The following is a 23,513-nucleotide window of genomic DNA, read 5'->3' as shown; positions in this document are numbered from 1 at the left end:
CCCCCCCCCCCCCCAAGCACGTGGCGGCGCCCCCCGCGGTGCGGGGAGGACCTGCGCAGAGCCAGGCCCTGGCCTTCTGCTCATCTCCGGCCCGCTCACACCCCGTCTGGATGAGACGCTGACGCTCCCGGAAACGCCCATCCGGACGCCGTTCTCACCACGCAGGACGGGGCGCTTCCATCACCCGCTTCGGGGACCCGAGGGCGGAGGCTGGGAAAGGGCACCGCCGCCGCCGAGGAGGCCTGGAAGGGACTCCTGCCTCAGGGCGGGCAGCGCCTCCTTCCTTTCGGTGTTCTTTCCCGGGGCTTCCAACAACCATTACCCCAAACTGCTCCTTCAGAGGGTGACCAAGTCCCGCTTGCTGGAGTGCGAAGATGTATCTCGCGCTGAGTGAGACTCATGACATGATTCCGACCCGCACGCTTCAGCTGTATGAGCTCCTTCCCTTTCGCTGAGCGGCTCTGACTTCTCAATCAGTCTGGAGGTTCAGGCATGGGCATCCTTATCGCACGGCGTTTGGCAAGGAGAAAGGGGGCTCTGAGTCTCTTTCCTGCTTTCTTCCCGTGTCCAGCCACGGCCTCTCCAGGCCACATCTCCTCCGCCCCCTCTGCCCCACAGCGAAGAAACGGCTGAGACAGAGGCCGTGGGCTGCTTCGGACGCCGGCTTCCGGCAGGCAGGCATCCTGACAGCTCAGCTTGGTGGCTGTATTTTTCATCCCAGCTTTATTTCTTGGCAGGTGATGCAATACTTTCCCCTTCGTACTTATTCCACGTTAGCTAACTGGCCATTTTAGTATGGCCCTGCAGGAATATAAACATTTAGAGAACTTTTTGCAAGGACAAGAAGGGATTATATGTTTGAAGCCAGCAAGCTGGTTATGTTTGGGAAAATCACCATGGGATTTAAGAAGCTGCATTGATGTAATGCAGTTGGTGGCTTATGAAAACCTTTCAGACTAGCCTTGGCCAGAGAAGCCCAACCACATTCCTTGCTGGTGAGTAGCGGGCAGGGCCCAGTGGGAGCACTTCTAAGTGTTCTATTACTAACCTTGTGTTCTCTGCCTCTCCAGGGAGAGGGGGCTTGTGGGGGAGGGGAGGACTTCACGGTGACATTTTCTGTTGAAGCTGTTTGAGGCTCTAAGCAGTCAAAGGGACAATCTAGAAATAGTTCGGAAAGTGGTCATCCGTCTCCAACCTGCTCCGCTGCAGGGCGGGCCACGTTTGCTGCACCTTCTTTATGGATCTCAGAACAAGTGGGCACGTGGACGACTAGCGATCACTTGTGCAGGGTCAAAAGGTCCAGCATCAAGAGGGAAATAGTCCCCATTTGCTAAAACTGGGGAAGTAATTCCCACAATGGAAAACTCTATTCTAACAACTGAGAAAACATCTTGTCTTCTCTACATTTACATTTTATTATACTAAATACCAATAAGTAGGTTGCACTAGATCCGTGGTTGGTAAACCGCGGCTCGAGAGCCACATGCGGCTCTTTGGCCCCTTGAGTGTGGCTCTTCCACAAAATACCACGTGCGGGCGTGCACGTACAGTGCAATTGAAACTTCGAGGACCATGCGCAGAAGTCAGTATTTTGTGGAGGAGCCTGTATTTTGTGCATGAGGGGCGGTCCCTCAGGCCAGCCTGCACCCTCTTCAATCCAGGATCCCTCAGGGGATGTCCAACTGCCTCTTGCAATCCGGGACCTCTGGCTCCTAACTGCTCACCTGCTTGCCTGCCTGCCTGCCTGATCACCCCTGACCCCTCTGCCTGCCTGCCTGATTGCCCTTAACCACATCTGCCTGCCTGATCACCCCTAACTGCTCCCTACTGGCCTGATCGCCCCTAACCACCTCTGCCTCGCCCCACACCTGGGACCCAGGATTCCCTCCTCTGGCCAGTTGCAGGCACCAAGAACCCAGGCCGCAGGTGCAAGCACAGCCGCTGGGGCCTGGGACTGCAAGGCAGGTGGCTTGTCCCTCTCCCAGGCCACAGGAGCAGGTGCAGCCACTGGCGCCCGGGACCATGGAGTGGGCGGCTTGTCCCTCTCCTGGGCCACAACTCCAGCTGCTGGCACCCAGGACTTCAGGGCATGCAGCTTGTCCCTCTCCTGGGCCACAGCCCCAGCTGCTGGCACCCAGGACTGCAGGGCATGCAGCTTGTCCCTCTCCTGGGCCGTAGGCACAGGTGCAGCTGCCAGTGCCTGGGACCATGGGGCAGGCAGCTTGTCCCTCTCCCAGGCCACAGCCCCAGCTGCTGAAGCCCAGGACCATGGGGTGTGCAACTTGTCCCTCTCCCAGGCCACAGGCGCAGGCACAGCTGCTGGCACCTGGGACCATGGAGCAGGCGGCTTGTCCCTCTCCCGGGCCGCATCCTGGCTGGTCCCCATTCCTCTCTCATGAGCTCATTTGTGCCTGGCTGGTCCCCATTTCTCTCTCCCCATTATTGAGTATCTGAGCCATTACAGCGTTACGGCCTGGGGCGTGAAGACCATTTGCATATTAGCTCTTTATTATATAGGACTAGAGGCTCGGTGCATGAAATTCATGTTTGGGGCGTGGGAGGGGGTCCCTCAGCCTGACCTGTACCCTGTCCAATCTGGGAGCCCTCAGGGGATGTCCTACTGATGACTTAGGCCCGCTCCTTGTAGTTCTCTGCTGTTTGCAGGGCCCGCTTGGCTGCTCCTGGGTCACTGCAGCAACAGCAAAGCAGGCCCTGCTCTCAGCGGCTGCCCCCCCAGGCCTGGAGGACTCCAGCGGGGCTGAGAGGACTGGGCGTCGCCATCTTGTGGCTATGGGCACTGCCATATTTGTGTCGGAGTTACGGTTAATTTGCATATCACTCTTTTATTAGATAGGATAGTTGCCATGTTGTGTATTATATCCCAAACTTATTTATCCTATAATTGAAAATTTATAACCTTTGAGCAACATCTCCTCATTTCCCCCACACCCACCCTGGCAGCCACTATTCTACTCTCTATTTCTATGAGTTTGACTTTTTTTTTTTTTTTGAGGTCCCATGTTATTCATCTTTCTCTGTCTGGTTTATTTTGTAATGCCATCCAGGTTTATCTATGTTACTTCAAATGGCAGGTTTTCCTTCTTTCTCATGGTCGACCCTTAGAATATATACCCAGGTGTGGGTGTGATGGATCATAGGGGAGTTCTATTTTTGTCTCGTCAAGGAACCTCCATTTGCTTTCCATTCTCGCTAACATTCTCACCAGCACTTGTGACCTCTTGTCTATTTGGTGGTACCCATGTTAACAGGTGTGAGGTGATGTCTCTTTGTGGTTTTGATTTACACTGCCCTGATGATTAGTGATGGTGAGTATCTTTTCATGTATCTGTTAGACATGGGTAAGGCTTCTTTGGAAAAATGTCTGTTCTGGACTCATCTATTTTTTAATTGAATTATTTGGGTGGGTGGTTTTTGTGTGTTTTTGCTATTGAGTTATGAGTTCCTTTTATGTTTTATTTATTAACCCCTTACCAGGTATATGGTTTGCAAATATTTTCTCCTATTCCATAGTCTGCCTTTTCACTTTGTTGATGGTTTCCCTTGCAATGTGAAAGCTTATGGTTTAATGTGGTCCCACTTGTGTTTTTATTTCATTTTTAAATATATTTTTATTGTTGATAGTATTACAGATATCTCCAATTTCCCCTATCTTTCCCTCCTCCTCCCAGCCCTACCCATCTCCCTAGAAGTTCTCACTACCCTACTGCCTGTGTCCATAGGCTATGAATATGAGTTTGTAAGTTCTTTGGTTTATCTCACAGCTCCACATCGAGGTATGTTAGTCTGTCCCATGCCTCCCTGCTTCAGGTCTTATTTTGTTGGTCAATTCATTTTGTCCATTAGATTCCACAAATAAGTGAGATCATGTGATATTTGGTTTTCTCAGTTTGGCTTATTTCACTTAGCATAATATTTTCCAGGTCCATCCATGCTGTCCCAAAGGGTAAGAGATCCCTCTCTTTTACTGCTGCATAGTATTCCATGGTGTAAATGTCCCACAGTTTTTTTATCCACTTATCCACTGATGGGCACTTGGGCTGTTTTCCATATCTTAGCTATTGTAAATAACGCTGCTATGAATATAGGGGTGCATATATTCTTTCTGATTGGTGTTTTTGGGTTCTTCGGATATATTTCGAAGAAGTAGGATCACTGGGTCAAATGGAAGTTCTATTTTTAATTTTTAGAGGAAACTTCATACTGTTTTGCATAGTGGCTGCACCAATCTGCATTCCCACCAGCAGTGAACTAGTGTTCCTTTTCCCCATGCCCTCATCAGCTCTTGTTGTTTGTTGATTTCTTGATGATAGGCATTCTGACAGGTGTGAGATGGTATTCAGTTGTGGTTTTGATTTGCATTTCTCTGATGATTAGTGACTTTGAGCATTTTTTCTTATGTCTCTTAGCCATTTGTATGTCCTCTTTGGAGAAATGTCTATTCAGGTGTTCTGCCCATTTTTTCATTGGATTGTTTTTCTTAATTTTCTTGAATTGTATGAGTACTTTATATATTTTGGATATTAACCCCTTATCATATGTATCATTGGCAAATATGTTCTCCATACAGTGGGTTCCCTTTTCAATTTGATGCTGGTTTCTTTTGCTGTGCAGAAGCTTTTAATTTTGATGTAGTCCCATTTGTTTATTCTCTCCTTAGTTTCCTTTACCCTAGGATATGTATCTGTAAACATATTGCTACCTGAGATGTCTGATATTTTACTGTCTATGTTCTCCTCTAAGATTTTTATGGTTTCATGGCTTACATTTAAGTGTTTATTGAGTTTATTCTTGTGTATGGTGTAAGTTGGTGGGCTAGTTTCATCTTTTTGCATGTGTCTGTCCAGTTTTCCCAGCACCATTTATTGAAGAGACTGTATACTCCATAGTATGCTCTTGCCTCCTTTGTCAAATATTAATTGTCCTTAATGGTGTGGGTCCATTTCTGGGATCTCTGTTCTAATTCATTAATCTATATACCTGATCTTGTGCCAGTACCAGGCTGTTTTGGTTATAATGGCTTTGTAGTATAGTTTGATATCTGGTATTATGATTCCTCCTACTTCATTCTTCTTTCTCTAGATTGCTGCTGCTATTCAGGGTCTTTTATGGTTCCATATAAATTTTTGGAGTATTTGTTCTAGTTCTATGAAGTTATACCATTGATATTTTAATAGGGATTGCACTGAATCTGTAGATTGCTTTGGGTAGTATAGACATTTTAATTATGTTAATTCTTCCAATCATTAACATGGTATATTCTTCCACTTGTTTATGTCTTCCTCTATTTCTTTTTTCAATGTCCCAGAGTTTTCTGAGTATAGGTCTTTTACCACCTTGGTTACATTTATTCCTAGGTATCTTCTTTTTGTTGTTGTTGCAATAGTAAATGGGATTACATTTTTAGTTTCTCTTTCTGAGACTTCATTATTGGTGTATAAAAATGCCATAGAAAAACAAGTAGAAGAACAACAACAAGCACCCTTGGTGTGAGGCAGGAAAAGAATCATACATGCTATACTAAATTATCTAAGATGTTCCGTTTTTAACAAAATATGTGACATTCTAAGAAACACAAAATTGTGATTTGTACTCAGGAAAATAAACAATTGATAGAAACTGTCTCTGAGGCAGCTATTATAAATATATTTAAAGAACTACAGAAAAAAATGAACAGAGACCCCTGACATGCACAGAAAATGCACAGAAATTCACAGACCCCTGGGACAGCATCCAATGCACTATCATGTATATAATGGAAGTCCAAGGAGGAGAGAAGAGAGTAAAAAGGGCAGAAAAATATTTGAAGAAAGAATAACCTCCAAATCCCAAAATTGGATTTAAAAAGCATTAATTTACAGATTTGAGACATTCAACAAGTGCCAAGGAGGATAAACACAGAATGATGATCAAACTGTTGACAGACAGAGATAAAGAAAATATCTTGAAAGCACGAGAAAAATGACTCACTGGCACAGTGCAGTGGAAAGGAAGCACCAATTCCTGGTTCACTCATTTGAGACAGAGCAAAATTTACTTGCAGCATTCTAGCCTGCGTAAGCTGTGCAAGGTGTGGGTTTTCTATCATGCCTGGCTCAAGAGCTCAGATAGGGAAAGGTGGCATAGCTTGGATCTCAGACTGGTAAAAGCCACAGAAGACCGTGGTGGGCACCATAGCATGTGAAAGCCACTGGGGAATGACAGATCTATGGATACCTGGGGCAAGAGATTACGGGCAGGGAAATACAATAGAACACCTGTAGCGGGGAGCACACCCACAAGCCCAGTCAGGACACATGCCCAACAAAAACCTTATGCCTTCAACCCAGGCTGACATCAAGGCTTAGAACATGCAATGCTAATGAGAAAAGGTCTTCTTTACCACTCTAAAAAGACTAAGAGAGGTGGTTGTTTTGACAAATGTACAATTTTAAACAAAAGATCACAAATCATACAAAAAGAGATAAACAGGAAAACATATTCCATTCAAAGTAACAAAGTAAGTCTCCAGAAGCTGTCATTGAATAAATACAGACGTTGGACTTACTAGACAAAGACTTTAGAACAACTGTCTGAAATATGGTCAAAGAGCTAAAGAAAAACATGGATAAAGAATTTGGGAAAATAATATATTTTAAAGATGAAATACCAACAGAGATATAAATTTTTTTAAAAAGAACCAAAAAAATTCCAGGGCTGAAAAATATAGCATTGAACCAATAGCAAAGCCAGACAAAGACACTATGAGAAAAGATAGACTACAGACCAACATTTTTTATGAATACGGATGCAAATTGCACTAGCAATTTGAAAGCAACAGCATATTAAAAGGAATATACACCATGACCAAATGGGATTTGTTCCTGTAATGGAGGGATTATTCAACATAAAAAAATCAATCAATGTAATACACTGACTTCACAAAATGAAGAGAAAAAAAAAGAACACATAATCAGCTCAAATAATATAAAAAATTGACAAAATCCAGCACTCTTGCATGGTAAAAAAACAAACAAACCCTCAATAAACTAGTAATAGACGAAAACTACCTTAACATAGTAAAGGCAATATATGAAAAACACACAGCTAACATCATACTAAGTGCTCAAATATTGAAAGCTTTTCCTTTAAAATCAGGAACAAGATGAGGATGCCTGTTTTCACCACCTATATTCAACACAGTACAGGAAATCCTAGGCAGAGCAATTAGGCAAAGAAACTAAATTAAAAATATCCAAATTGGAAAGGAAGAAATAGAATTATCTCAGTTCACAGACATAATCTTATATGTAGAAAACTCTAAAGATTCCACAAAAACACTATTAGACCCAATAAACAAATTTAGCAAAATTGCAAGGTACAAAATCATGTGCATTTCTATACACTATCATTGAACAATCCAAAAGAGAAATTAAGGAAACAATTCTAGCCCTGGCCAGTGTTGCTCCAGTGTTTAGAGTGTCCACTTGTGCACTGAAGGGTCACAGGTCTGATTCCCGGTCAAGGGCACAGACCTAGGTTGCAGGTTCAATCCCCACCCCAGTTGGGACATGTGTGGAAGGCATGTCTCTCTCACATCAATGTTTTTCTCTTTCTTTCTCTCCCTCCCTTTTTCCCTTCTACTCTCTCTGAAGAAAAAAATAAGAATTCCATTTATAGTAGCATCACAAGGAATAAAATATTTAGAAATAAATTTGATCTAATTCATGAACATGGAGTGACATTCCACTTACTTTAGTCTGCATTTATTTTCTTCAGCAATATTTTATAATTTTCAATGTAATTTTATTTTCAAAAACTTTTTTGACCAAGCAATGTGTCTCTCTCACATTGATGTTTCTTTCTCTCTGTCTCTCTGCCTCCCTTCCCTCCCTCTAAAAATCAATGCGGAAATAAATGTCCTTGAATGAGGATTAACAACAACCACAAAAATGCCAGTACTACCCGGGCCACTTATGTAATCCCTATTAAAATCCTAACGACTTTTTGTTTTTTTGGAGAAAGAGAAAATTACATCCCAAAAATTCATATGGAATTTCAGGGGACCCTGAAGAGCCCAAACAATATTGATAATGAGAAATAAAGTTGGAGGTCTCACAACTTCTGATTTCAAAACTGAATACAGAGCTACAGTGATCAAAACAGCATGGTATTGTCATAATTTAAACATATAAACTAATGGAATAGAATAAAGGCCTCAGAAACAAACACTTGCATATGTGATCAAATAATTTGACAAGGGCACAAAGACCATTCAATAGGGGAAAGAACAGTCTTTTAGATAAATGGTTTTGAGAAACTGGATACTACATGCCAAAGAATGAAGTTGGACCCTTACCTAATACCATAGACAAACATTAACTCAAAATGGATGAAAGACCTACTCATAGGAGATAAAACCCATAGAAAAAAACACAGGGAAAGCTTCATTGACACTAGATTTGACAGTGGTGTTTGGATATGATACCAAAAACACAAGCTAAAAAGTAGACAATTAGTGGACAGCTTCGTCAAAATTTAAAACTTTTGTGCATCAAAGGACACATCAACAGAATTAAAAGACAACCCACAAAACGGGAGAAAATATTTGTAAATTGTGTATCCATCAAGTTACTAATATCCAGAATATGTTAAGAACTTCTACAACTCAATAACAAAAATAAACAAATAACCCAATTTGGAAAATGGGCAAATAATTTGAATAGACATTTCTCCAAAAAATATACAAGTGGCCAACAGCACATAAAAAGATGCTCAACATCATTAATCATTAGGGAAATGAAAATCAAAACCACTATATAAAATACCATTTCATACCCACTAGGATAGGTACTATCAAAAAAGAACAGAAAATCACAAATGTTGGTAAGGATACGGAGGATTTGGAGTGCTTGTGCTTTGCTGATGGGGATAGAAAATGGTGCAGACGCTATAGAAAACAGTGTGATGGTTACTCAAAAGTTAAACATAGAATTATGCTTATGATCTAGCAACCCTCTTCTGTGTACATACCTAAAAGATTGAATCCATAGATTCAAACATATTTACAAACCCATGTTCACAGGAGCGTCATTCACAATAGCCAAGATGTGGAAACAACTCGTGTGTCCATCGTCAGACAAGGGGATAAACAACATGTGGTATGTACATAGAATGGAACATTATTCAGTCTCAACAAGGAAAGCAATTATGACACGCTACAACATGGATGAAGTTTTATGGGTGAGACATTATTCTCTGTGAAATAAACCAGTCACAAAAAGACAAATACTGTCTAATTCCATTTTACGAGGTCCTAGAGTAGTCAGATTCCTGGAGACAGAAAACAGAGTGGTGTTTGCCCAGGGCTTGGGCAGGCAGAAAATGAGGAGCTGCTGTTTAATGAGTATGAAATTCATTTTGGAAAGATGGAAAAAGTTCTGGAGACAGATGGTAGTGATGTTGCATAATAATGTACTTAATGTCCCAAAACTGTATACTTTGAGTTATTAAAATGGTAAATTTTATGTTACCTATATTTTACCGAGAGAGAGAGAGAGAGAAAGAGAGAAATCTTCCTACAAAGAGAAATTCCTGATCCAGATGGCTTCACAGAATTCTATCAAGTAATATCAATCCTTCACAAACTCAGAAAATTGAGAAAGAACTCATTGTATGAGACCAGTATTATCGCAATAACAAAGCTAGATAAAAACACCACAAGAAATGAATGACACAAACCAATATTCTTAATAAATATAGACAGAAAACTTCTCACCAAAAAGATTAACAAGTGTATCCAGCAATAGCCAAGTGCTTACTCCCCATGACCAGATGAGATCTATCCCACAAATGATTTCCCCTTGAGTCAGGAACAAGCAAGGATGGCCACTCACCACACTATTCAACAGCATAGACATTCCAGTCAGAGTAATAAGGAAAAACAACCACACATGGAAGTTAATGGCATCCAGCTTGGCCCCGGCCAGTGTGGCTTGAGGTTGTAGGTTTGATCCCCAGTTGGGGCATGGGCGGGAGGTAGCCAATGGATGTTTCTCTCTCACATTGATCTCTCTTTCTCTCTCCCTTCCTCTCTTTAAAAATCAATAAAACCAACAAACAAAAACAAATAAATAAAGGCATCTAGATTGGAACAAAGAAATAAGTCTGTCTTCCTTTACACATGATATAATCCTATACATAGAAATTCCCAAGTATCTCATAGAAACCTACTAGAAATAATAAGCAAGTTCAGAAGCATCACAGGATACAAGATGAATATGCAAAATCAATTGTATTTCTATGCACTAAGCAAATAATTCCATTCATAATAGCATCTAAAAGAATTTTAAAGCTTAGGAATAAATTTAACAAAAGAAGTATAAGACTTGAACGCTAAAAACTAAGAAACATTGCTGAGAAAAATTAAAGAACTAAGGCAGTGGTGGGCAAACTGCGGCTCGCAAGGCACATGAGGCTCTTTGGCCCCTTGAGTGTGGCTCTTCCACAAAATACCAACTTCTGCACATGGGCCACGAAGTTTCAATCACACTGTATGTGCGCGCCCGCACGTGGTATTTTGTGGAAGAGCCACACTCAAGGGGCCAAAGACCCGCATGCGGCTCACAAGCCACAGTTTGCCGACCACTGAACTAAGTGAATGGAGGAGAGCTATTTCATGTCCACAAATGGAAGACAAGGTTGCTAAGGAAGCTATTTCCCCCAATGGAGCTGTAACTTCAATGCAATATCTATCAAAGTACCGGCAGGCTTTTTGCAGAAATTGACAAGTGGATCCTAAAAATTATATGAAGCCCTAACCGGTTTGGCTCAGTGGATAGAGCGCCAGCCTGCGGACTGAAACGTCCCAGGTTTGATTCTGGTCAAGGGCATGTACCTTGGTTGCGGGCACATCCCCAGCAGGGGGTGTGCAGGAGGCAGCTGATTGATGTTTCTCTCTCATCGATGTTTCTAACTCTCTATCCCTCTCCCTTCCTCTCTGTAAAAAATGAATAAAATATATTTTAAAAAATTGTATGGATATGGAAATGCCCCAGGACAGCCAAAATAATTTTGAAAAAGAAGAACAAACTTGGAGGATTCGCTTCCCAGTTTTCCAATGTCCTCTAAAGCTGCAGTAATGAAGATTCTGTGGTCTTGAGTCTCTCTCTAATAGACGCACAGATCAACAGGGGAGAGGTGAGTGTAGACACAACCGGACATGCAATCAGCTGATTGACAACGAAGGGCAAAGGCAATTCAATGCGGCCAAACAGTTTTCAGGGCGCCAGTGCGGCGGGATGTGCGTGTGCACAGAGGGATTTAGAGGTCAGTGAACTGCTCCCTAGGCAGCTGGAGAGTAAGGCTTTGTGCTCACCACCCCTGCTGCAACCACTCAGCTGTGGTAGCACATCCTGGCGTGTTCCCTTGAGGGGCAATCGGGATTTCTTTATTTATGAGTGAGGGTGAGGAAGATGTTTGCATAGGTAGACTTCATTCCAGGGCGCTTGAGCCAAAGATCACAACCGGTAAAAGAAAACAAAAACTTTTAAATGCGGGGCCTCATCATAATCTGGATGTATTTGGTGTAATGAACAATGGAGTGTCAGAGCTCGTGAGGAAGGAACAAATGCGACTGATGAGCTTCCGCGTGAAAGCAAGGCTAAAAACCCGCCGCATTGGCAATGTCAGCTCAGACTTTTCACCTTTGGAAATTAAGTAACCGCTCTGCTCTCTGCTGTCCCCTGAGCTTGGTCGCTCTTGTCAAGTGAAACAGGAACCGCTCATCTCCTCTCTCCCCGCTGTGCGGCAGCAGGGAGGCAGCGAGTCTGTCCTGGAGGGAGCTGAGTCTGGGACACTGTTGTCAGAAAGCCAAGACGCCACCACAGCGGGCGTGTGCATGTGTGTGTGTGTGTGTGCGTGTGTGTGTGCACGCGCGCGTGCCTTTGTGGGGGGAAGAGGGGGGCTGCCCCAAAGGAAATAAGCAGCAGTGACTCTGTGGTGGCAATGGCTTGAAAATCAAAGAGGAAGCCGAGATCTGGCCCCTGGGATTTGGGGAGTGTGTTCAGGAAAGGGCATGCATTCTCGGGAGTGTGCAAAGGCACGCACCGCATCTGGTGTGCAGAGGAAGAGGCCTCCTCCCGTGTGGGTTTTTAATTAATGCCGGGCGGGAGCGGGGTGAAAGAGGGGCAGATTCTACCACTATTATTGCTTTCCTAGTGGCCGGTGCACGAAATTTGTGCTCAGTGGGGGGGGGGCGGGGGGGGGACGGGGGGGGGGGTGGGGGGAGGGTGTCCTTCAGCCCAGCCTGCACCCTCTCCAAGCTGGGACCTCTCAGGGGATGTCGGATTGCTGGTTTAGGCCCAATTCCTGTGGGATCGGGCTTAAACTGGCAGTCGGACATCCTTCTTGCAATCTAGGACCGCTGGCTCCTAACCGCTCACCTGCCTGCCTGCCTGATTGCCCCTAACCACTCTGCCTGCTGGCCTTCTTGCCCCCAACTGCACCCCATTACCAGCCTTCTCGCCCCCAACTGTCCCCCCACTAGCCTGCTCACCCCCAACTGCCCCCCCCTGCCAGCCTGCCAGCCTGCTCACCCCCAACTGCCCCCCACTGCCAGGCTGCTGGCCTCCAACTGCCTCCCTGCCAGCCTGTTCACCCCCAACTGCCCCCCCTGCCAGCCTGCTCGCCCCCAACTGCCCTCCCCTTCTGGCCTGATTGCCCCTAACCGCCTCTGCTTTGGCCCCGCCACCATGGCTTTGTCCAGAAGGACATCTGGAAGGTCTCCCGGTCTAAATAGCATATTACCCTTTTACTAGTATAGATAGAGGCCTGGTGTATGGGTGGGGGCCAGCTAGTTTGCCCTGAAGTGGGTTCCGGATCAGGGTGGGGGTCCCCTTGGGGATTGGGGCAGCCTGGGCAAGGGGGAGGGGGGTGGCGAGGGTGTCTAAAAGCAGGACCTGCAAGCCGCTCTAGATGAGCACCAGAGAGCACGCCAATAATGAGCAGTTTTGGACATTTGAAGTGGACAAAGGCTTCCAGTGAGGATGGTGAAGTAGGTAAAGTGGTCCTTGAATCCTCCCACACCACATAACAGTCACCAGTAAACCACAGAATAACCATCATTCAGAACCACCTGAAATCCGGCTGAACAGAGGACCTACAACTAAGAGCATACAGAAGAAGCCAGGTGCAGACTGGTGAGAGGGATGAAGATGTGAAATGGCTGGTCCCACCCACGGGTGGGATGGACACTGACAGGGAGACTTATAATCTGATAGATAGAGCACCTGAATTAGCCTGAAAAGTAGTCATATTATTTTAAATCTTAGAACACATACTTATGTGAACAGGGGTTAAGTTTCTCATATGTGAATAGGGGGTAAGTTTTTCTTAAGTGTCCTTTCCAAGGCCTGTGCGGAGCGATTGAGGAGGTGACTCAGCTGTGAACCCAGCAAGCAGAACCGATAAACAGGGTCAGACCAACCCACCGGGAGTCAAAACATCATCCCATCAACATCATCTCATGGCCTGGCAATAGCTGATGTCTGCGGACCTGCAGGGCAGCACACAGCTGCATTCCGTTCCCAGCCTCACCCCAGCCCCTCCCCCTTTATTATCCTGACCCCTGACCTGCTGGGAGGCAGGATTTGATGCGTGTAAGCGCCCTGTCTTCTTGGCTGGCCAGCCTTCTCAATAAACGCCTGATATGGCTCAACCCGCCTTCGTTATTGGACACAGCGACGGGCAGCCCAACCAGGCTGGGGGGTTCCCGGTACAATATCTTGGCTGCAGAGGTCCCCCCACCAAGGAGTGAGGGTCCCAGCTGAGGGTTCCAGTGCCAGGAAGAGAAGTCCCCATAAAACCAGTGGGCCCTGGCTGGGTGGCTCAGTTGGTTAGAGCATTGTCCGGATATGCCAAGATCAGGAATCAAAGAACGAATGTATAAATAGGTAAACAACGAACCTCCCTCCCGTCTCAGCCTCTCTAAAATAAACAAACAAATCAACAATTAAAAGAAAACAAACCGGCGGAGATTGTGACTGAGTGGGATGGAGGCTGCTGGAGCCAGGGGTTCCTCTTACAGGCCCGCAGGCAGACTCACTGGCTCTGAGCTCCACCCACAACGTGTCATCCTTCGGTTTCAGCGCTTCTGAGAGCCACACCTACGTATTGTTGCTGGATCACAGGGATCAACAGAAAGCCCTTCGCGTGCCGCAGGCAGTTAACGCTGCCAGCCCTGCCCTTCCTTCTTTGGTTTGGAGATGGGGGTGGAGTCCGTACGTGCTTTTTAAAAATGTCTGTTAGTAGATTTTAGAGCAGCTTCACGTTTACAGGAAAATTGTGCGGAAAGTAGAGTCCCCCACGGACCGCCTCACACTGCACTCGTGGGTGCATCTGTTCCCGTGGAGGGGCCAGTACTGAGACGTTTCCGTTTGCTCCCGTCTGTGTGACACGAGGCTGGCTGTGTGACAGGCCTGGGGGTTTTTCCAAACGCAGTGTCCCGCACGCCGCCTCAGAGCGCCACACGGGGAGCTCACGGCACTGAGAGGCCCGCTCCCCGACTCCCCTTCCCGCCCCTCACAGCTGCGCCCTTTAATGTCTTCACAGTCTTGCACCGCCAGAGGGATGCATTTGGGTCCTTAAATGCGCAACTTTTCCGACTGGCTGCTCTCACTTCACAAGGTGCAGCGGAGACCCCTCTGCCTTTCTGTGGCTTGAGAGCGCCTTTCTTCTTTCCCCCGAGAATGCTCGCTGTGCAGACTCACATGCGGCTTGAATACCATTCATCAGCTGCAGTTTTAAGCACTGGAGTCGGGGCGAATTCACGGGTTAACATGACAGTCAGGGAAAAGCGGATGTCTCGGAGCGGCAGTGTAAATCTGATCGCTGAAAACAGATTTTGCTTTTGCACAGCCTGAGTACAGCAATGCTCAACGTTAAAACGCTATATATTGCGCACAGCATATAACAGGTGTTGTTAGGAACACTGACTCTCCGGATAAAGTGGAAAAAGTACAGCCATGATCCCTGTGCTGTGTCCTCCACTGCCCTTACCACACGCGCGAACACACGCGCACACACACGCATACATGCATGCACGCGCACATATGCACACGCACACACACATGCACACGCACGCACACATGCACACGCACGCACACACACATGCACACGCACACACACACATATGCACACGCACGCACATGCACACGCACGCACATGCACACGCACACACACCCACACACACGCACACGCACGCACGGACGCGCGTGGACACACACGTACACACACTCTGCTCCCCTAGCCTGGTGCTCACGCCGCACAGTGGGCTGGGCCGGCGCCTTCTGAATGTGCGCTCCTGTGAGCCCACAGCCATGGTGGGGGCTACGATATGCGCCCGTTTCCGGATGAGGGCGCAGACACACAGAAACCGGAGGCAAACCTGCTCCGTGTTCCACCACTTCCCGCGGCGGAGCAGGGATTAGGGCCAGCAGCCCGGCTTAGGTCCCAGCGCTCCACACCGAGCTGTGCCGCCCTCAGCGTCCAGTGTGACAGCAGGTAGCTGAGCAAGCCCAGGGCTATGGGGGGGTGGTTCCAGGGGCTCCCTGAGGCCACTTCCCTGGCTCCTCACAGGAGGAGGTCAAGAAGCAGGACGGTGCTGTCTGAGTGGACAGCCAGGATGCCACCTTCTAACGGGGCAGCTCCTGACCTCGCTGTGCCCCCGGGGCCCACCTGTGAGAGCGGCCACCTTACCTGTGAGCAGCGAGGTGAGTGCGGGGAAGGGAGCACTGAGCAGCTATGGTGAGCAGGGGCATGATGAGTTCTTAACTTCTCGCCTATTCTCACCTAAACTCAGGTTGTTGAAGTGGCAAGGGAGAGAAACGAATGAATTCAAATACATTTTGGGGAAGCAATGTTGGGTTGAATTTACGGGATAAGGAGGAAGGAGAAATCGGGGATGATGCTGCAGTTTTCAGCGTTAACACGTAGGAGGAGCGATCTCTTCACCGGAAAGTGGAAGAATGTGAAAGAAGACGCTGTGGAGGCCACAATAAAACTCGGTTGTGGCACATCAAGTTGGAGATGCTGCTGCAGACAGTCCTGCGGGCACGGACGCCGGGTTCCTCCCAGGACAGGCACTAGGAGGCACGAGCAGCCACGGGAAGAATATTACATCAAACACAGACGGGATGAGGTGGCAAAGTGCTTGTTTCATTGCAAAGAATGAATAGACATTATTAATGTCTGTAATTATAAAGGTTTAAGTAATTTATTGAAAGTTGTGAGGCTAAGCGTAGGAAAGTGAAATTGACTATAGGTCTTCCAAATGATCAAAAGGGAAATACCCACATTCAGAAATAGAAGCCACCTAGCAGGAAACAGAGAGAAGCATAGAAGGCAAAAAGAAAAGTGAGGTGAAGGGTTAAAGGCAAATTTAGCTGAAGTTTCCTGTAACAAATAAGGAAAAATGATTCATAGTTGAATAAAACCCATCTGAAAGCTACATATAAAAACAAAGACAAAACAGCACAGCACATCTGAAATTACAAAAAAGCAGCAACGCAGGGCACAGCACACGAAGTGTCCTCGTCAACTTCCAGGTCACAGATAATCCAGCTTCAGAGGTCATAGAGCAAAACGAGGAAAACAGAGGTGCGTGGAAATCCAGCGGCGACAGGAGACAGCTCCCCTGCCAGCTCCTGGCAGATCACGTGGAGGAAATGAAGAAGGAGTGCAGCACATGAAAGGGTTCGAACTGCAGAGTGTGCCAGGCTTCTCGGGGATGCTTCGCCCACCGCCCCTCCAGAGGCTTCCGTTCAGCAGCTCTGGCCTGAGGCTGAGGAGTCTGCCCTGAGCATGCTCTCCAAGGGGTTTGAGGCACAGGCAACACTTCAAAAGAAGAGTGACATAGCCCAGCCGGCGTGGCTCAGTGGTTGAGCTTCAACCTATGAACCAGGAGGCCATGATTCGATTCCCAGTCAGGGAACATGCCTGGGTTGCGGGCTCGATCCCCAGGAGGGGGTGTACAGGAGGCAGCTGATCAATGATTCTCTCTCATCATTGATCTTTCTCTCTCTCCCTTCCTCTCTGAAAGCAATAATAAAAATATATTTTAAAAAAGAAAAGTGACATAGAGAATCTAATCGACACACTGAGAAGGTCAATCTAACAGGTCGATAATGAACACTATGCCTGGAGAAAAGAAAACACAGCTTATTGGGATTGTTCTTGAAATATTTACAGATAGCATATATGAGGTTCAAATGAAACTTCAGAAAAAACTCTGTGAAGTAGAAGTAGTTCAGATAATATTTTCAGACCAGCTCTTCCTGTGATTGGCCAGAGCTGACCTCTGAAAATGCTTCGTGATTCACTTGATCCAGAAAACCCCACAAAATCATGCAAATGAAGAGGCTCAAATCTTTGTGTTCACTTTAAGAACACTCGTGAAACTGCCCAGGCCATCAAGGGGATGCCTGTCCGAAAAGCCACCAAGTATCTGAGGCTGTCACTTTACAGAAGCAGTGGGTGCCGTTCCATCATTACGATGGTGGGGTTGGTAGGTGTGCTCGGGCCAGACAGGGGGCTGGGCACAGGGTCGGTGGCCCAAAAGGAGTGCTGAATTGTGGCTGGTGCTTACAATGCAGAGAGCAATGCTGGACTTGCGGGTTTAGATGTCGATTCTCTGGTCATTGAGCACGTCCAGGTGAACAAAGCCCCCAAGGTACAGGGCAGAACTCACAGAGCTCCTGGCGGATGACCCCACACGACCTCTCCTGCCGCGGGGGGGATCCCACTAGAAAGAGCAGGCGGCTCCTAAGCCAGAAGAGGAGGCTGCACAGGATACAGAGACGCTCCAGAAGAAACCGAAGAAACAAAAACTTATTACCCAGCAGTAAATTCAACATAAAATAAATGCTAATAAAAGTAGAACAAAAATATTTTCAAACCAAAATGCATCAGGGAGAAATAAAAGAAAATTAACAATCAGAAAAACCCAAACTTCAAAAATTGCTTAACCTTTGGTTATACAATAAACAAATTTTGTCCCAAAGAGGTATTCAAAATCAAAATTGCCCAACACTTAAAAGCAATAAAATTTTTTAATGTATATGTCAAAACCCATGGCATTTAACTAAGTTGCACTCAGTGGAAAATTCTAGATCCCAAATACTTCCATTACTAAACAACAAAGTATAAAAATAAATGAAAGAGGGATTACATTTTATATCTTATGCTTACTTAATTTTGTACTATCTCAGTACTAGTGAGATTGGTAGATAATCTACTCACATGTTTGTTCACCATTTGCTTTTCTTCTTTAATTTTCTTCTGTTCTATCTGTGACTTACTAGTGTTTATATCTGGACTGTTAGTCTCATAGGTTCATGAAGTTATTTATGTAGCTTTCACTACCTCAAGGTCATAAGCATACTTTCTTATAGTTTTTAAACATTTTGTTATAATCTGGTTTAAAATTCAGAAAATTATAGAGAATAATATTGTAAATACCCATGTATCTGGTATCCAATTCTAACACACTTTAATATTTTGTCATTTTTGTTTGTTTTAAAGTATTAAAGTTTTCCCTGTGGGAATTCTGGAGGACTGTGTGTCAGTAGCATAGATTAGCTTCTCTTAAGAAAAAAAAGAGTAAATAGGAGAGTACAGTCTCCTCTGGTTCTCCCAGGCCACACCCCCTGAGCCCGTCTGGCTTCAGTACAGAAGTGAAGGGCATCTGCCAATCACCAGGGACCCAGTCCTAATCTGATGAGGGAACATTTCTATATCTAGAAATATTCCAGCTAGGAAATGAGGAAGGTGTGGGAATTAGAAAATTGTATTTTGCAATCAGTCCCAAATGAATTCGTGGATTAGGGCAATAAACATCATAAAAAGAGAGAGAACCCAACTGTGGTACATCTACACAATGGAATATTATGTTGCTATAAAAAAGAAGGAACTTTCATCATTTGCAACAGCATGGATGGACCAGGAGAGCATTATGCTAAGCAAAATAAGCCAGTCAGAGAAAGATAAATATCACATGCTCTCACTCATATGTGGGATATAATTACCAACATAGACTGATGAGCAAAAATAGATCCAGAGACAAAGAAATACTGAATAGACGGTCAACCTCAGAGAGAAGGCAGGGGAGGGGGGGAGGGTAAGAGATCAACCAAAGGACTTGTATGCATGCATATTAGTATAACCAATGAACAGGGACACTGGGGTGGTGGGGGCTTGTCCTAGGGGGCGGGAGTGGTGGTGGTGGTGGGGTCAATCGGGGAAAAGGAGACATGTAATACTTTAAACAATAAAAAAAGAGAGAACCCAGTACCCTGTACCCCCTGATAGAGACCTACGGCAGCAGTTATGCAGTTATCTTACCTGCCCAAATAGAACCTTCATCTGATCAAAGCTCATGCCCCAACTACCAATTTACAGGAAATAGAGGGAACAGAGATATTATCCATAAAATGTTGACTATGGGAGATTCTATAAGACAAATTACCCAAATTATTCAACAAAGAAGTGTGAGGAGAAACCAGCATTGGAGGAGGACTCTTAGATGAAAAGGAACCTAGGAACCATAGCAACCCATCCCAGCATATTTATGTATTTGAAGTCCAACTCAGAAAGCTGTTAACAAAAACCCAAACACATTCTAAGATGAGTAGGACATATGAACTCGGACTGGATGTAACTTTTATGTTTGATGATGGTATCATCTAGAAATACATGACAAAACATTTACACACAAACTGTTAATATGTGCAGGGTTATTTCAGAATGCGCTTGGGTGAACCATGTACATGGATCATGGCTAAAGCTGGCTTTTATTTCACAACAATATATATGTAAGCTTGGTTTGTTCATGGTGTTGGCTTTGGGATGGGCTGGTGGGCCAGAGCTCCGAAAGACTTGAGGAAGCTCTTCAGGGAAGCTAGGAGAGGACATCATGTTTTTCTCTCTACTTTTAAAAGTGTCTTTAAATTTCCATGATGAAAAGTTAAAAAATAATAATCCATGTACATTTATTATGAAGACTTCCAATTTCAGCTCTGACATATAAAGAGCATGGGAGTCAGCACTCCCATCCTCACAACAAGAAAAAGATGGACAACTGGAAAACCAATAGCTTTTCTGGGGCTCAGAGAACTGAAGATGCAGGGTAAATTGCCACTTCTAAATCTGGAAATAAACACAGCTAGAGAGTCACAGCCAATATCTGCTCACCTGGAGCAGGAGCTGGTGGAGCCGTAAGCAGGTAGGAAAACCCAAAGGATAATTTTGATGAGAGGCATTGGCTGAGTGTGAGCTGGTCTAAGCATGAGAAATGCCTTGGGGCTGTAGTCTCAGAGGCACCCCATAGTTTCATGTGCTTTCCCTTCAGGAATCCTAATAGGTTCTCACAGTGAAGAATGGAGAAAGATCTCATAACTAGAGCAGGGGAAAGGAATAATCAATACAAAATATGGCCAGAGTCTTTCTAGGGGGAAAGACTGCCAGAGCCCACTGAGGGAGAGCACTTCTTCCCTTCCACACCCACCCCTCCAGCCTTCCTGTCTCTTGACAGGAAAAATCAGGTGAAACTATAGTTAAGAAGAGTCAGGGTTTCAAGGACATAGGATGAGAACATGGCAGCCAGGGTAGGGAACAAGCAGAGAAACAAATTTCTCGCTGTGGGAGAAGCATTTCTGAAGGTCACAGCACAACGACACAGGCCAACTAAAAGCCTGAGACTGACACACAGTGACAGAACGCACACACTCCTACAGCCACACCAACAGGACTCCGGTGCAATAACAGTGGGACAGCCGTGCCGAGTAGACTCTCCCTGAGGAGGAGTACTTAGGAAAGCCCACAGTACTCTGATGGTGATAAAAAACAAAATGGTGATAAAAAGCAAGGCCACTATAGGAATTTTAAGTCCCTGGCATCCACAGTCACTGCAACATTAGACACAGCTCAACTCCTAGTCACATCGACAAAAATCCTCACACTAAAGCCTATTTACTGCCGTTTCTATTACCCAATACAACATAATATGTCATGTTTTCAACAAAAAGTTAAAAGGCATGCTAAAAGAAGAGAAAAACACACTATGAGGAGACAAAGCAAGCAGCAGAACCAGGGTCAGATGTGACATAGAAGATAAAAGTATTAGACAGGGATTTTAAAAGACTATGATTAATATATTAAGGGCTGTGATGGAGAAAGTAGCCAGCATAGACGAGCAAGTGGATTATGCAAAGAGATGTAACTGTAAGACAGGTTCAAGATGGAGTGTAGTAATCTACACTAATAAAAGAGAAGCATGGTAATTAGCGTATGACCGCTACCCTTCCCATTGGCTAATCAGCATATCCTTATGCAAATTAACTGTCAGCCAAGATGGCGGCCGGCAGCCATGCACTGAAGCCAGCAGGGAGGCTTGCTTGCTCCAGTGACTGCGGACTCCAACGTTCCCCGCCTGCTGCTGCCGGCCTCTCAGCTGCAACTCTAAGCAACTATGTTGCAAATATAGAAGCTAAACAAAACCCCAGAAACTGGCGGGCTTCAGCCAGCCTGACCGCAACATTGTATCAATGTTTTCAGCAGCGAGGCCTCAGAGCTAAAGCTGGCCCAGAATAAAAAAAAAAGAAAAAGAAAAAAAGGAGCGGTTGGGAGCCTCAGTCACCCGCCAGCCAGAAAACAGCCCTCAGCCCCTCAGCCAGCCTGGCCAGGCACCCCAGTGGGGACCCCCACCCTGATCCAGGACACCCTTCAGGGCAAACCAGCCGGCCCCCACCCGTGCACCAGGCCTCTATTCTATATAGTAAAAGGGTAATATGCCTCCCAGCACCGGGATCAGTGGAGCAGCGAAGCCTCCCGGCACCGGGAGCAGTGTGACAGGGGGCAGCGCCCAAACCCCCTGATTGCCCTGCAGCTCTGTGTGTGACTGGGGGCGGGACCTCAACCTCCCTATCCGCCCTGCTCTGTTCGTGACGGGGAAGGCACCCCAACCCCCTGATCAGCCCTGCTCTGTGCCTGATAGGGGGGAGCTCCCCAACCCCCTGATGGCCCTGTGGATCTGTGTGTGACAGGGTGCGGCACCCCTGCTCTGTGTGTGACAGGGTGCAGCGCCCCAACCCCCTGATCGGCCCTGCTCTGTGGGTGATAGAGGGTGGCGCCCCAACCCCCCTCCACGGGCCTTGCTCTGTGTGTGACAGGGGAGAGTCATAACCTCCCCATTGGCCCTGCCCTGAGTGTGACAGGGTGCAGCGCCCCAACCCCCTGATCCGCCCTGCTCTGTGTGTGACAGGGGGCGGTGCCCCAACTCCCCTATCGGCCCTACTCTCTGAGTGACAGGGGGAGCTCCCCAACCCCCTGATCGACCCTGCTCTGTGTGTGACAGGGTAAGGAGCCCCAACCCCCCTGATGGGCCCTGCTCTGTGCATGACAGGGGGCAATGCCCCAAACCCCTTATGGGCCCTGCTCTGTGCGTGACAGGGGATGGCGCCGCAACCTCTCCATCAAGCCTGCCTTGAGTGTGACAGGGGGTGGTGCCCCAACCCCCCAGTCGGCCCTACCCTGAGCATGACTGAGGGTGACATCGCAACCTTCTGATCCGCCTTGCTCTGTGCATGACAGGAGGCGGTGCCCCAACTCTCCAATCGGCCCTGCTCTGAGCCCAACCAGGGGCTGCACCTAGGGATTGGGTGTGCCCTCTGCCACCCGGGAGCAGGCCTAAGCCAGCAGGTCGTTATCTCCCGAGGGGTCCCAGACTGCGAGAGGGCACAGGCCAGGCTAGGAGACCCTCCTTTCCTCCCGCAGCCGAGTGCACAAATTTTTGTGCACCGGGCCTCTAGTAGAAAATAATCTAGCATAAATGAAGGATGCCTTTGAAGCCTCCTCCATACCTTTGAGTGAATTATGGAGATTGAAGACAGGCCAACTGAAACTTCACAACGTGACAAGAAAAGAGAAGAAAAAATCCAGAATATTAAAGACCTTTGCGACAATATGGAAAGGTGTAATAAATGTGTATTTGAAATGTCAAAAGGAGAAGAGAGAGAGCACGGAGCACAAATATTTGAAGTAATGATGGCCAAGAACTTTTTCGGATTAATGTTACACACCAGTCCACAGATTAAAAACAACAACAAAAAAAACAAACTTAGAGGACACAAACCAGGATAAATAACAATAAAAACACACCGAGGCACATCTTATTCAAATGTAGGAAACTAAAGACAAAGAGAAAATCATGAGAGAATCCTGAGGAAAAGTGCATCTACCTGTAAAAGAGCAAGAAGAAGAATTACCTGATAGAAGGTAACAATCTTCTCATCAGCATCCATGCCAGCCAGAATGGACGTGGTGAAATATTCTAAATGGCAGAAGAAAAACCCCCGACCAACCTAGAATGTTATGTCCAGCAAAAATAGCCTTCAAATTTGAAGCAGAAAAAAGACTTTGTCAGACAAGAACAATGAGAAAAATTCACCACTGGCCCTGCAAAA

At 46.1% G+C, this 23,513-nt stretch overlaps 1 protein-coding gene across 1 annotated transcript in view; it reads left to right on the top strand.

The window, feature by feature from the left end:
- The first annotated feature begins 979 nt into the window (after window positions 1-979).
- The window catches only part of NFIL3 (nuclear factor, interleukin 3 regulated), a 71,182-nt gene continuing 48,648 nt past the window's right edge, over window positions 980-23,513 (top strand). The window contains exon 1 of the mRNA XM_070400831.1: window positions 980-995. The gene's annotated coding sequence lies outside the window, so the exon portion shown is untranslated. The remainder of the gene's footprint in view (window positions 996-23,513) is intronic.

This window comes from Myotis yumanensis, unplaced genomic scaffold (genome assembly GCF_028538775.1).
Source record: "Myotis yumanensis isolate MYYU_CA2020_CCGP unplaced genomic scaffold, mMyoYum1.0.hap1 SCAF_21, whole genome shotgun sequence".
Taxonomy (NCBI): domain Eukaryota; kingdom Metazoa; phylum Chordata; class Mammalia; order Chiroptera; family Vespertilionidae; genus Myotis; species Myotis yumanensis.
The sequence above is the reverse complement of the archived record's forward strand: the minus strand, read 5'-3'. Positions and strand labels throughout refer to the sequence as shown.